This window comes from Myodes glareolus, chromosome 7 (assembly GCF_982192425.1).
Source record: "Myodes glareolus chromosome 7, mMyoGla1.1, whole genome shotgun sequence".
Lineage (NCBI taxonomy): Eukaryota > Metazoa > Chordata > Mammalia > Rodentia > Cricetidae > Myodes > Myodes glareolus.
The window spans coordinates 104,024,218-104,036,863 of NC_142032.1; the positions used below are offsets into that span (position 1 = coordinate 104,024,218).

Consider the following 12,646-nt stretch of genomic DNA (forward strand, 5'->3'; position numbering starts at 1 on the left):
CAATGCCTAAAAACAATGTCCCATCATTTATTCTAACATTGCTATTATTTTTTTCACTAACCTGAACCTCATTTGATATGATTTTCCTGGCTCCACATACTTAATATTTGGCCTACACTCAAAAATGCAAATCCCAGGCCTGAATGAATCTGTCTCTGACTTTAATCACTTGTTTAGGTTGTTCAGTAGTATGCAACTTAAAAATGCTTTCATGACATCTGATATTGTGGTTATGGATTCCTAGACAGTTCTGCCATTTTAATTGTTCATTTATTTTTCACCGTATCTCTCCAGCTTCCCCATTACATTAGGAGTATCAATCTCATCTCTCAGTATTCAAGGAATTAATTAGTATCTAAAGTAGAATAGGCACTCAACAGGCAAACAACCAATAGCTGCCAAAAATTCCGAAGCAAACAAAAATTTTTATATTCAGTTATCTTGTACATGATCTTCAATTTTAAAACAATAATCTAATTTATGAAAAGTGGAGGTATTGTTTTTGCCACCTTTCCATACTCAAGGCACTGCTAAAAATTAATTATCAGAGATGGAAGATAGAAAAGAAAATACAATGTTTAAAAGCTCATACCCCCTATGTAATTAAGACATTACTGTATATGAACACCCTACCATTGGGCCTCAAACTAGGTGTTTACAAAGACACCAAGTCCAGGAGGTCAAGCTTTTCTATGTGCAATATGGTAAATATGCAAAAGAAACTGAATACAATGTCAAAAAATGTAAACTAAATTTAAAGTTGCAGTAAGCCTTCCATGTTCAGTCACTCCAAAAACATGGCTGAATTGTCTGCCATTTGTAAAAAGTAAAAAGGTACAACTAAGAATAAAAGTGAAAATTTATTATTTTTCAATGATTTCACTTCAAAAGAAAATTCTAGTCTAATGTAAAATAAACTCCAAAGAGAAAAAGAGAATTGTGAATTTGTAAGTGAAAGCATATGCTACACCTACTCCTTGTCTCTTTCTTCTTTTCGCTTTCATATCCAGGGTCCCTCCAGGAGTGTTCACAGGCCACACTCTTCCAGACTCATCTCTTCTAGTAAGGATCACTTCTTCATCTTCATGCTAAGGAAAGGTTAAAATACTTATAATGCTAAATGTCTGTGGGAGTCTGCGTTTCTCAATGGATACCCACGCCCGACCCAGGCTGCGCGCTTCCTGAACTCGGGCCCATGAGAAGGGACAATTTCCTGAGGGTTGAAAAAGAGACACAGACACAAAGAGACCTGGCTCATCTACAAGAGTAAATGGCAACTTTATTAAACTCAAGTCAGATATTTATACCAGTGGGCAACCAGGATCAAAAAGGCAAGGCCTCCTCCCAACCAGAAGCAGGAGGAGAAGATTAAAGCTTCCCGGCCCCTCGGGCAGGGTCAGCCAGGGGAGGCAGGCTAACGGCTCACTGTTAAGACCTTGAATACAGGTGGAATCACCATAACAAAGAGAACCAGGTTCTTGCTAAGTTATCCCCTCAAGCCAGAGCTGGTGCAGAGACTCCAGGAAGCCGGAGGTCACACGGCCCTGCGAATCGCCAGGAGAGAAGGGAAGAAACTTTGTTAGCTACAAATGTCCACACTTAACAACAACAAATTACAGAAAAGATTCTAGATTTCAGAAAGACCTATGGGTCATTTTAAGTCTCTTGGATTTTTAACAATCATTGTAAATTAACTATAAAATGAAAAACAAGAGGGAGAGAAACCCAAAGTTCATTTTAGCATTTTTATAATTCAATTAATGAGGCAATCTTCAAATGATTCTGTTAACCATTTTTAACTGGGCACAATGGGGTTGAATCTAAGGCCTCATGCATAATATTAGGTAAGCAGCCGACCAATGAGTTATATTCTAACCCTGATATTTCCTTTTTAAAAAGATTCTGAGATACAGTCTTACTAAATTATCCAATGTGGCCTTGAACTCACCCTGTATTTCACACTGACCTTGAACTTGCTATATCCCCCCTCTCCTCCCACAAGATTCCAAGCTTGTGTTAAAGGCCCAGTTCAAACAGTTTCATCCAAATACATTGAAGGATGATAAAGGAAAGAACAAAGATGGTGGCACTGCCACAGAGGGCCATATTGAAGTCTGTGGTCTATGTTGTCTCCAGACGCCAAGTTGAGGCATATAATTCCTGCTGTAATCTGGGGGCCACGTTTGTTATCTGCTGCCAGCAAAGGCTGTGTATACATCTGTTGTCTAGGCTCCCACACCTTTAATTCCAGCACTCGGGAGGCAGAGACAGGCAGATCTTTGTGAGTTCGAGGCCAGCCTGGCCTGGTCTACAAGAGCTAGTTCTAGGACAGGCTCCAAAAGCTATGTGCAAGGTGGAACTAAACTTATAGTTCTACTACCAAGACAGCTCTATAGCCCCATTACCTATATTCTTTATTTAGTTTTATTCATAAAGTCAATCACATTTTATGACACTATCAGTTCAGCGTGAACACACACACATACAAACAAACACACACACACATTTTACACATCTATAAACAACCTTAATTCTGCACAGAAGACTAGAGGAATTAAACTAAACATGGCAAGCTCAAGAATCTGTGTGGCCTTCAAATGCTGGCCCTGTACTTCTTTTCTTTTCTAGCTCTTCACAATTCTGGCAAATTTGCATTTTATTTCCATTTCACAGAAATAGTTACCTTCTTGTTCAACAAGGAAAACAAGAATGTAATCACAGCCAACCATCAGTTCCCAAGTAATTTTAAGAATATTCACATTGCTATTATTACAAGTCATTAAGAAAACAACCATTATACTATTTGTGATTTTCTATCTTAGCCACTTTTTCAGGCCAAGAAAAGGTAAACATTTTAAGTATATAGAAGACCTGGAACACTGTAAAATAACAGAGTCCTCAATAAATGCTTGATAAATGGAATTAACAAACCAGGGCCTCAAACTGATTGATACACTCTCAAAATTAAACCACTTCCTTCCCTTGGGTGTCACTTTGTTACTTTCATTTTCACGATGTTGTCAGTTCATAAGACCTGAAACCAACTCATTTTATTCACTTACAACAGAGAGGTCTTTTCTACGGAGAAAAAAAAAAAGGCCTGACATGGCACAGTGGCAAACATTTTTAATCCCAGTGCTAGGAAAGGAGAGACAGGTAGATCTGTGTTGAATTCAACACCAGCTGATCTACAATAGTGAGTCCCAGGACAAGAGTTACAGAGTAGAGAGTGCTTATCACAAGAAATTAAAAGTGAAATTAGGCAAACCAATTTTAACATCCATGTAATTTACTATTTCTTTCCAAAAACAGAAACACATTTTCTGCTACAAATAGAAAGGATTTATAAATGTTTTCCATTTTGTAAATACTCCAGAGTTTTACATTATTCCCAACAAACACTGTTCAATCCACAATTTTTGATTTTACAAACACTGAAAGCGAATGTTTAATTACAAACATTTTCTATGAATATTCTTATAAACGAATCTCAATATGCTTTAGTTCTATCAATTCTTTATCTATAAAACAGCCTTATAGCTGGCAAAAATCATCCATACACAAATAAAAGTTCTAAGTAGGTAAGCATTTTTATCTTTTCCATTCAATAATAGACAAACAAACCATAGACAAAATTATTTGTCTTATCTGAAATGAATATGTAATAAAATTCTCTCATTCTACTGTAGGAAAAAAAATTTAAGGACATCATCAAGCCACAGAATTTAGAATAAAAGATTTCCTTGGCCTGAGGATGAGGCTTTCACCAGGGAATGCTAGTCAAATTTACATATAGACATCTAGAATTACAATACCACTGCTGTAGTATAATAATATTAAACAAAGTAATATACATTCAAACAAGCTTTCATTACTTACCTTTATTCTGGATCTTTGTGTTGATATCTGTGCTATGGTTTCTTTGAATTTATTTGCCTCTTTAGTTGGGCTTTAAGTTGTTCAGCTAATTTCTTCGAAAGGAAAAATCAAATAGGTAAGCTGTGTTGTTAAATTTTTCATTACAGGGTTGGAGAGATGGCTCAGAGGTTAAGAGCATTGCCTGCTCTTCCAAAGGTCCTGAGTTCAATTCCCAGCAACCACATGGTGGTTTACAACCATCTGTAATGGGGTCTGGTGCCCTCTTCTGGCCTGCAGGCATACACACAGATAGAATATTGTATACATAATAAATAAATATTAAAAATAATTTTTCATTACAGAATATTCCAAAGTTATAAAGCAGTCAACACCTGACTTTGATAACCAATTGACACAAATTTTAATAAGCATTCTTCAGTTACAAATTTCTTGAGTATTGAGATACTCTGTTTATGATTTTGACGTGAATAATTTCAAGAAACTATACTTTGAGAGAGGAAAGAAAATGGAAAAAGATACGTATCATCAAGAATTACACTTTTGCAGCTGGGTGATGGTGGCACACATCCTAGCACTTGGGACGGTGAGTCAGCCAGATCTCTGTGAGTTCAAGGCCAGCCTGGTCTACAGAGCAAGCTCCAGGACTGGCTCCAAAGCATTTAAATTTAAAACAACTCCATGTATATTTCAGTAAATGAATTTCTGTCTTTGCTATTCTGTCATATCAAAGTTAATACAAATCAAAATAAATGGTAATATATATGTATATATGGTAAATGAATGAGTAGGTCCTACCAAATTGTCTCGATTTTTATTTAATTGTAGGCAAATTGGTCTTAACTCATAAACATATTTTATGTTCTTCTTAAACATTTTAAATTTACTGTTGAGTTTCATCATAGCATATGTATGGAGATCAGAGCACAACTTGCAGTAGTAATAGGTTGGTGGTACAGATTAAACTCGGGTTATCAGCCTTTATGACAAACTCCTTTACCTACTGAGTCATCCGACCTGTACCAAGTTCTTAGGTTCTTATGTGCTATTTTAAGAAAGTAATAATAAGCAGTGTTGGGCTGCAGACACCTCAGTGGTTAAGAACATTTGCTGCTCTTACAAAGGACCAGTCATCAATACCCAGCACATACTTTTTCTGTGTTAATACCTTTTTCTGGCTTCAGAGGGCATCATAGTGTGTGTGTACACAAATAAAAATGTTTAATGAAAATTAAATCTTTATAAAAAGAAACTAATAAGCATTCTTAAGTTAAAATGGAAGTGAAAGAAAGACATCTTTAACTCCTTCAACTATGTCCCAGATGTTAGATGTTAGAAATGCAAGAATAAGTAGAAAGGTATATAAAAATAACATGTTTTTCATAAATTCCAGAAATCTAAAAAGGAGAGATAATATATATTTCTCCAATAGAGAAACCACAAGAGTACTATTTCTAGAAATTCTCAAGAAACAGTACTGGCATAACTGCACGTGAATATGTACAAGAATATAAATAGATCCATATCTATCCCCATGCACAAAACTTAAATCCAAATGGATCAAAGACCTCAACATGAATATAATCACACTGAACCTCACTGAAGAGAAAGTGGGAAGGAGCCTTGAACACATGGACACAGGAGACCACTTCCTAAATATAACCTCAGTAGCACAGACACTGAGAGCAACAATCAATAACTGGGACCTACTGAAGCTGAGAAGTTTCTGTAAGGCAAAGGACACAGTCACTAAGACAAAATGGCAGCCTACAGAATGGGAAAAGAACTTCATTCTCCCCACAGACAGAGGACATATAAAGGACTCAAGAAGCTAGGCATCAAATTACCAAGCAATCCAATCAAAAAATGGGATACAAATCTAAACAGAGAATTCTCAACAGAAAAATCTCAAATGGCCAGAAGACACTTAAGGAATTGCTCAGCATCCTTAGCTATCACAGAAATGCAAATCAAAACGACTATGAGATACCATCTTATACCTGTCAAAATGGCTAAGATCAAAAACACATGCTGGAGAGGATGCGGAGTAAGGGGGACACTAATCCGTTGCTGGTGGGAATGCAATCTATCTCAAGATCTAGCAATACCACTCTTGGGCATATACCGAAAGGATGCACACTCAACACAAGGACATTTGCTTAACTGTGTTCACAGCAGCATTATTCATAACAGCCAGAACCTAGAAATAACCTACATGTTCCTCAACAGAAGAATGGATAATGACAACGTGGTACATTTACACAATGGAGTACTACTAGTGGAAAAAACAATGACACCTTGAAATCTGCATATAAATGGATAAAAATAGAAAAGACCATCCTGAGTTAGGTAACCCAGAATCAGAAAGAAAAACAATGTATGTACTCACTCAAAAGTGAGTATTAGACTTAATGCATAGAATTACCAGCCTAAAATCCACAATCCCAGGAAAGCTAGGTAACAAGGACAACCCTAAGAGAGACATACATGGATCCACCTGGGAAGGTATTCTGAGATAATTGGGGGGTGGGGGAGAAGGGAGGGTGAAAGGGGAGAGAGAGGAGATGGGAAGAAAGGAGGAGAACATGAGGGAATTGGATACCCAAAGGGGGGAAGGTCAGTGAGGGGGAGAAAAGAAAGTGATATCTTAACTGAGAGAGCCATTAAAGGGCACTAGGGAAACTCCTAGGAATCCATAAGGTTAACCCCAGCTAGAACATTCTAAGAAACAGTAGAGAGGACACCTTAACTGGCCTTCCCCTGAAATCAGATAAAAGAATCTTCAACCAGCAACTGATGAAAACAGATAAAGAGATCTACAGCAAAGAACTGGGCCGGTCTACAGGAGACCAGTCCAAGAGAGGGAGGAGCTAGGGGTCAACACCATGATTATGATACCCACTGAAACAACTAATTATGATTATGATTATCTCTGGACTGATAGATAGCAAGAGAACCTGCAAAGGTCCAAACTAGGCCCAGTGAATGTAGGAGACAGTTGTGAGGCTTGAGCAATCTGTGGGGCCACTGGCAATAGGACCAGGATTTATCCCTACTGCTTAAACTGGCATCTAGGAGCACATTCTTTTTGGAGGGCCTTGGTCTTGCCCAGAAGTGAAGTGTCAGACTTTGTTGACTCCCCATAAGAAGCCTTACCCTTTCTGAGTAGTGTAGGAGAGTTGCATTGGGGGAAGGGTGGGGCAGGAGTGGGAATGAGGATAGCTGTGTAAAATGAGAAAAGATTGTATTAAAAAATTCTTAATAATAAAAGAAAAAAGAAATTAAGAAGAAGTAATATCTTCAAAGAATGCCACATCTAAATAGCTAAAACTTCTAAAATTATCTGTGAAGGTTAAACATTTCATTCTTCTCCAAGTGAACAGCACACACGGGTCTTACCGTATTTCACATCATCTCTGCCTTGATAATCTTGGCCCCCAACTTGTTCTTTTCATCAGCGTTCAAGATACAGGTGGACTCTGCCTCTGGGATGCAGGTGAAACAAGACAGGAGAAGAGCATATGCCATAATTCAAAATTATGCATTATCTTAAAATGACTTCAGTAAAGCATTCAGGACCAATAGAAGATCACAATTCTAACACACAAGAATTACGTTCAGCATTCTAGGGTGAATTGCACTTCAAGATTCTGTTACAAAATTAAGAATGGCCTATTATAGTTGCAATGATAACTGAAGAGTATTGTTAACTCTAAGATAAATAAATAGTATACAAAATAACATCTTCATTTTTTAAAAACTCAGCCAGGGGGCTGGAGAGATGGCTCAGCGGTTAAGAACACTGCCTGCTGTTCCAGAGGTCGAGTTCAATACCCAGCAACCACATGGTGGCTCACAACCATCTGTAGTAAGATCTGGTGCCCTCTTCTGACCTGCAGAACACTGTATACATAATGAATAAATAAATCTTAAAAAAAACTGAGTCAGTGTACTAGTGCACACCTGTAATCCCAACACTTAGTAGATCAAAGTTGGAAGCTGCCATGAGTTAGAAGCCATCTTGAGCATATTAAATGAGGCCACTCTGGGCTACAATGAGAGACCCTGTCTCAGAAACAAATAAAATCTACACTGATTTTAAAAAGAAAGCAAACAAAAGCATTAATGTCAGACCACAATTTTTTATATCTTAAGAAATTTAGTATTAAATATGATGAATTACTAGTCATCTTCTAACTATAAACTTGGGATGGTATATTTAGCCACAATCAAGAAATAAAAGCAGCAATTGCGTGTTATTTTGCTAAATTGGTCTATAACTAATTATAAGCAAAATAATTTAAAATTGAAATCATGAGCCAAAGTCAGAGAACTGTCACTTGAGAGAAAATTTCAGCCAACGTCAGATAACCCCAGCTGAAGATTCTTAGGAGTCAAGGCTACAGAAAAGGAGGGTGAACCCAGCAAGAGTCTGGAGGAGTCCTGAGCAAGGAAAGAATAGTAACAATCACACAAGTCCAAAGTAGTCCCAGGTCATGGTACAGACTGCCAAGAGAAAGTGATACCATGAAAGAATCACTCAGGGCTGCCCTGGAGTATTCAGGAAAGAAACACCTGTAGTCACAGAAACAATTCTCCCACATAATTAAAGAAATGTTATAAGGAATTCTGGTAATAGTGTATGGTCCCACTAGTCACACAGCAAAGTTGCATAAGTGGGAAAATACTGGGTAGAAGCCTTAGGAAATAATATGTCCTGCACACTAAAATGCTACTTGGAGCCCAATTTTTTTTTTAAAAAAATGTTAAGATTAAGAGTAAGAAAGTAGCAAATGTTTTCCCATTAGTTACATTTCAAAACAAATTGCAAAAATATTTAAAGATGTTATACATTTGAATGAAAATGATCTTATAAAATTGATCAATTCATATGATGAATATATGCCAATAAAAAACATGAGAAAGTAGTGTTCAATAAGTAAATACCATTATATCTAATATCCAGGTATTATCAGATATGCAAGTAGAAAAGTATAACTCATATTTAGAAGAAAATTCTACCAAGCGAAAGCCATCCAGAACTGACACAGATACAAGAAATTCAATATACAAGTATATTCAATTATTAGGATAAATGTATCCCATCTGTTCAAAAGAGCTATTGAAGAGCCACTTTAACCAGGCCTGGTGGTGCACATCTAATGTCAGGAGGATAAGGCAGGATGTTAGAGTGTTCAAGGCGAGCTTGGTGTCTAAAGACACAACAACAAAAACAAAAAAGATGGAAATTGAACTTCTAGTCAGGGAAACAACCCAGAGATTAAAAACACCACATTAAGATTTTTTAAAAAAATTAGATTACTAAAGTACACTATACAAAATGAAACAAAAAAAATTAAAAACAATATCAGAAGGCTACACGGCAATCCTAAATTCTCTATCATATGGGGAGTCCCTAGAAGGGAAGAGAAATAAAGAGACTCAAATCCCCCAACTTTATTGAAAATGAAGAAGCAGCTCAAGGAAGTTTGAACTGTGAAGATAGATGGGACAACAGAAAACAAAAGAATATCTGAAGTTTTTTTTTGTTATTGAGCATACCACCAACCAAAGCATATGAAATTTGAAAATGACTTGAGAAAGAGCTAAATGTTTTAGCATTAATATCATATACTTGATCTTACATGATAATCACACTCAAAACACCAGATCATTAAAAGCCTATAAAATTACTTTAAAAATACACACACACACACACACACACACACACACATTTACTAGATATTGAGATATTTATGGGACAAAGTATATTTTATGTACAGATATAGATTTCCAAAATGATCACATGATGCATATGCAGGTAATAATAGTCCAAAGTAAAATAAATAAAAACCACAACACTAAAAAGGCCCCAAACGTTTGAGATAAGGGATATTCAGCCTATATATCAATAACATTATCTAAATATATGTATTAAAAAGTGGATATTAGCTATAGACTTTTTCATTAACAAAAATGTTCTATAAATATAAAGATATAAATGTGCTATATGTAAAAGGAAGAAACATACACCATGTCAACATTAGTCAAAGGTTGAAGTATCTATGTAAATATGTGACAAGTTACTGTACAACACCAAATATATTCTGGACAAAGAGGGTCATTTCATAAGAAAAACGGGCTAAGCTATCAAAGTACACAGAAATCCTTATGTCTGTGCATATAAGGGAACTTCGAAAAACAAAATGTGGGCTAGAACTAGTAACCAGGTTAAAAGTGTGCCATTGCCAAATGTTTGAAGGTAAATAGGGGAAACGATGCTTCCATAATTCTGTTATTAGTAACATAAGATGACAATTCTATGAAAAAGTCTTATGTTTTCTTAATATTTAAAGTACTCTTTAAATTCATCTCTTGGGAAAGCTATAGAAAAGCATAAGCACATGAGTGCACAGAAAAACTTCGTTGCTAATGGTCAAAAACAGGAAGCAATCTAAAAGTTCACCAAGAGGGAATGAAGAAACAGACTGTGGTTTACAAACCAATGGCATCTTACCCATCAATCAAAAGGAATGAACTGAATGAAACTAAAAACATCTATGCTCAGTTAAAGAGGCCAGCCTCTACCCAAATTACACAATGTATTTCCCACTTATATAAAATGTGTCTGTGGTGGTTGGGGCTGGAGAGATGGCTTGGTGGTTAAGAGCACTGTTTGCTCTTCGGAGGTCCTGAGCAGTTGCCTCTGAACATGAGCAGATCCAGATTTATGGAAATGGCAAAGTGAAGTCTATCTTTCTGCACAATGGATATATGCTAATAAAAAGAACATATCATTCATATCCTAGTTTGTGGAGGGCCACAACCACATTCTCCATTGCTTCAAGGAACAAAGGTAGAGATTGACCTCTATGACCCCAAGGTGTGGCGGTACACGCCTTTAGTCCTGATGCCTGGGAGACAGAGGCAGATTGACCTCTGTGACCTCAAGGCGTGGTAGTACACGCCTTTGGTCCCAATGCCTGGGAAGCAGAGACAGGCAGATCTCTGTAAATTCAAGGTGATGTAGCACACGCCTTTAATCCCAGCACATGTGCTTGTTAACTCTCTCCCGCTGCGTCCCTGCCTACTCCCGAGGCATCATCTGGGTTAATGGGCAGCGGACCAATCCAAGAATGACACGTCAGAAGCGAGGACTGTTTCCTTTATAAGGGCTGGGTTCCCCTCATTCTGGGTCTCCACCATGTTGGCTGATGCTCGCTCTCCCAAGGGGCATTAAAGCTTTACTGCAGAAGTATCCTATGTGCCCCGTGTCGTTCTTGCTGGCGAGAAGGTAGCGCGGGACACTAGTTTTGCTGTATTTTAAGGTTTTATCTTACTTAAGCTATATTTTGTTAGCATACATTCTGAGCAAATAATAACAAAAAATAAACAAATTCTAAGAGAGAGAGGGAGAAAGAGACCATGTACAGAATTAAAAAAGATATATTTACTTTCTCTGTCATAAAAAAGACAACTTAACAGATACCATTTGAGTTTTGTTGTTAAGAACACTGTATTAGTCTTTGCTATAGAAACCATCTTGTCTTATACTAGATGACCACAAAGAGTAAAATTCTAGAGCTTAAATTAAAAAATAAAAATATTAGATGAAAAGCAATCATTTGGAAGGGATTTTTCCTTCCCTTCATGTTCTTTTGAGTCCATATTTTAAAAAGCAATTAAAACAAACAGTGGGGCATTGTATTCATATGATTAGGAGAATATCATTACTATTTATTTGCCTCTGTGGATTGTTACTGCTTGTACTATTAGTTGTACTTTTTTGTATGAAAAATTTCTCAAATTAAGTAATACCTCATTTTTATTGTATTATAAATGCAATTTATTTGACTTTCAGCAACCCAGTTCTATTTCTACAAATTTTACTTCCCACTCAACATAATTTTCTCAATACGTATTATTTACCTGCTTTGAAATTATACTGTTTTAATTTCAAATTTAATTTGAAATTAAATTCCTGCTTTGAAAATATACTGTTCTTGTCCTTCAGACAGAAGTTAAAGGTAGTAGTTAAATTTTTTCAGGAATATATAATATAAAGTAGAGAACCACAGTTCACACCCTCCTAAAGACAATCTGTCATTTATGACACCAGCAAATGCACCTAGCTCCTAGGTCTGCTTCTCACACACCTCTGCTCACTCCGTAAGAAACTGTTTGCTTTCCTTTGGCTCTGTCTGGTCTACTTCTCCCAAGTACTTAATACCTCATTAGATTTTCCTATCCAAAAATATATGTCCAATTTATCTATTTCAATTTCAAAATTGCCAGATAAGGAAACAAAGAGGTGAAGGAAGAAGAATGGTTCACAGATCCTTATCTGTTAACCCAAGAGAAGTTTACTAAAATCCAGATATGAAACAGTTCTACACAAACTGTCACTGAAAAAGTAATGAGTGTTATAACCAAGTTTAAGTTGGACCAGATGAAAAGTAAGAGTAGAAGCCATTCATCAAGGCATCCCCTTCCTCTAAGGAAAGAGTAACTACATATTAAATACCAATGTAGAAATAGGTTCATGTTCATTTCTATAAATGAAAGGACATCTGAAACCAACCAATCAATCCTGATTTTCTACTATTAGCTATTCACACACTAGCAGTCACATCTTTATAATGAAACTTATTTCTTCCTTTCTTGAAAAGAAGGAAAGTCCAGAGTGTTTTAGGACAAAGAGTTTCCCAATCCAACTGACATGGTTTCAAATCTAGACTGCCATTAGCCAGATTTATATACTGGCTGAGTA

General features: G+C 36.5%; 1 pseudogene across 1 annotated transcript in view; it reads right to left on the reverse strand.

The window, feature by feature from the left end:
- Nucleotides 1-1,259: 1,259 nt before the first annotated feature.
- LOC148121576 (tRNA (carboxymethyluridine(34)-5-O)-methyltransferase ALKBH8-like) overlaps nucleotides 1,260-12,646 on the reverse strand; it is a 41,865-nt pseudogene continuing 30,478 nt past the window's right edge. Inside the window, exons 7-9 of the transcript XR_015738475.1 lie at nucleotides 7,276-7,361; nucleotides 3,880-4,149; nucleotides 1,260-1,544 (exon numbers count right to left, since the gene is read on the reverse strand). The product of XR_015738475.1 is annotated as a tRNA (carboxymethyluridine(34)-5-O)-methyltransferase ALKBH8-like (transcript). The remainder of the gene's footprint in view (nucleotides 1,545-3,879; nucleotides 4,150-7,275; nucleotides 7,362-12,646) is intronic.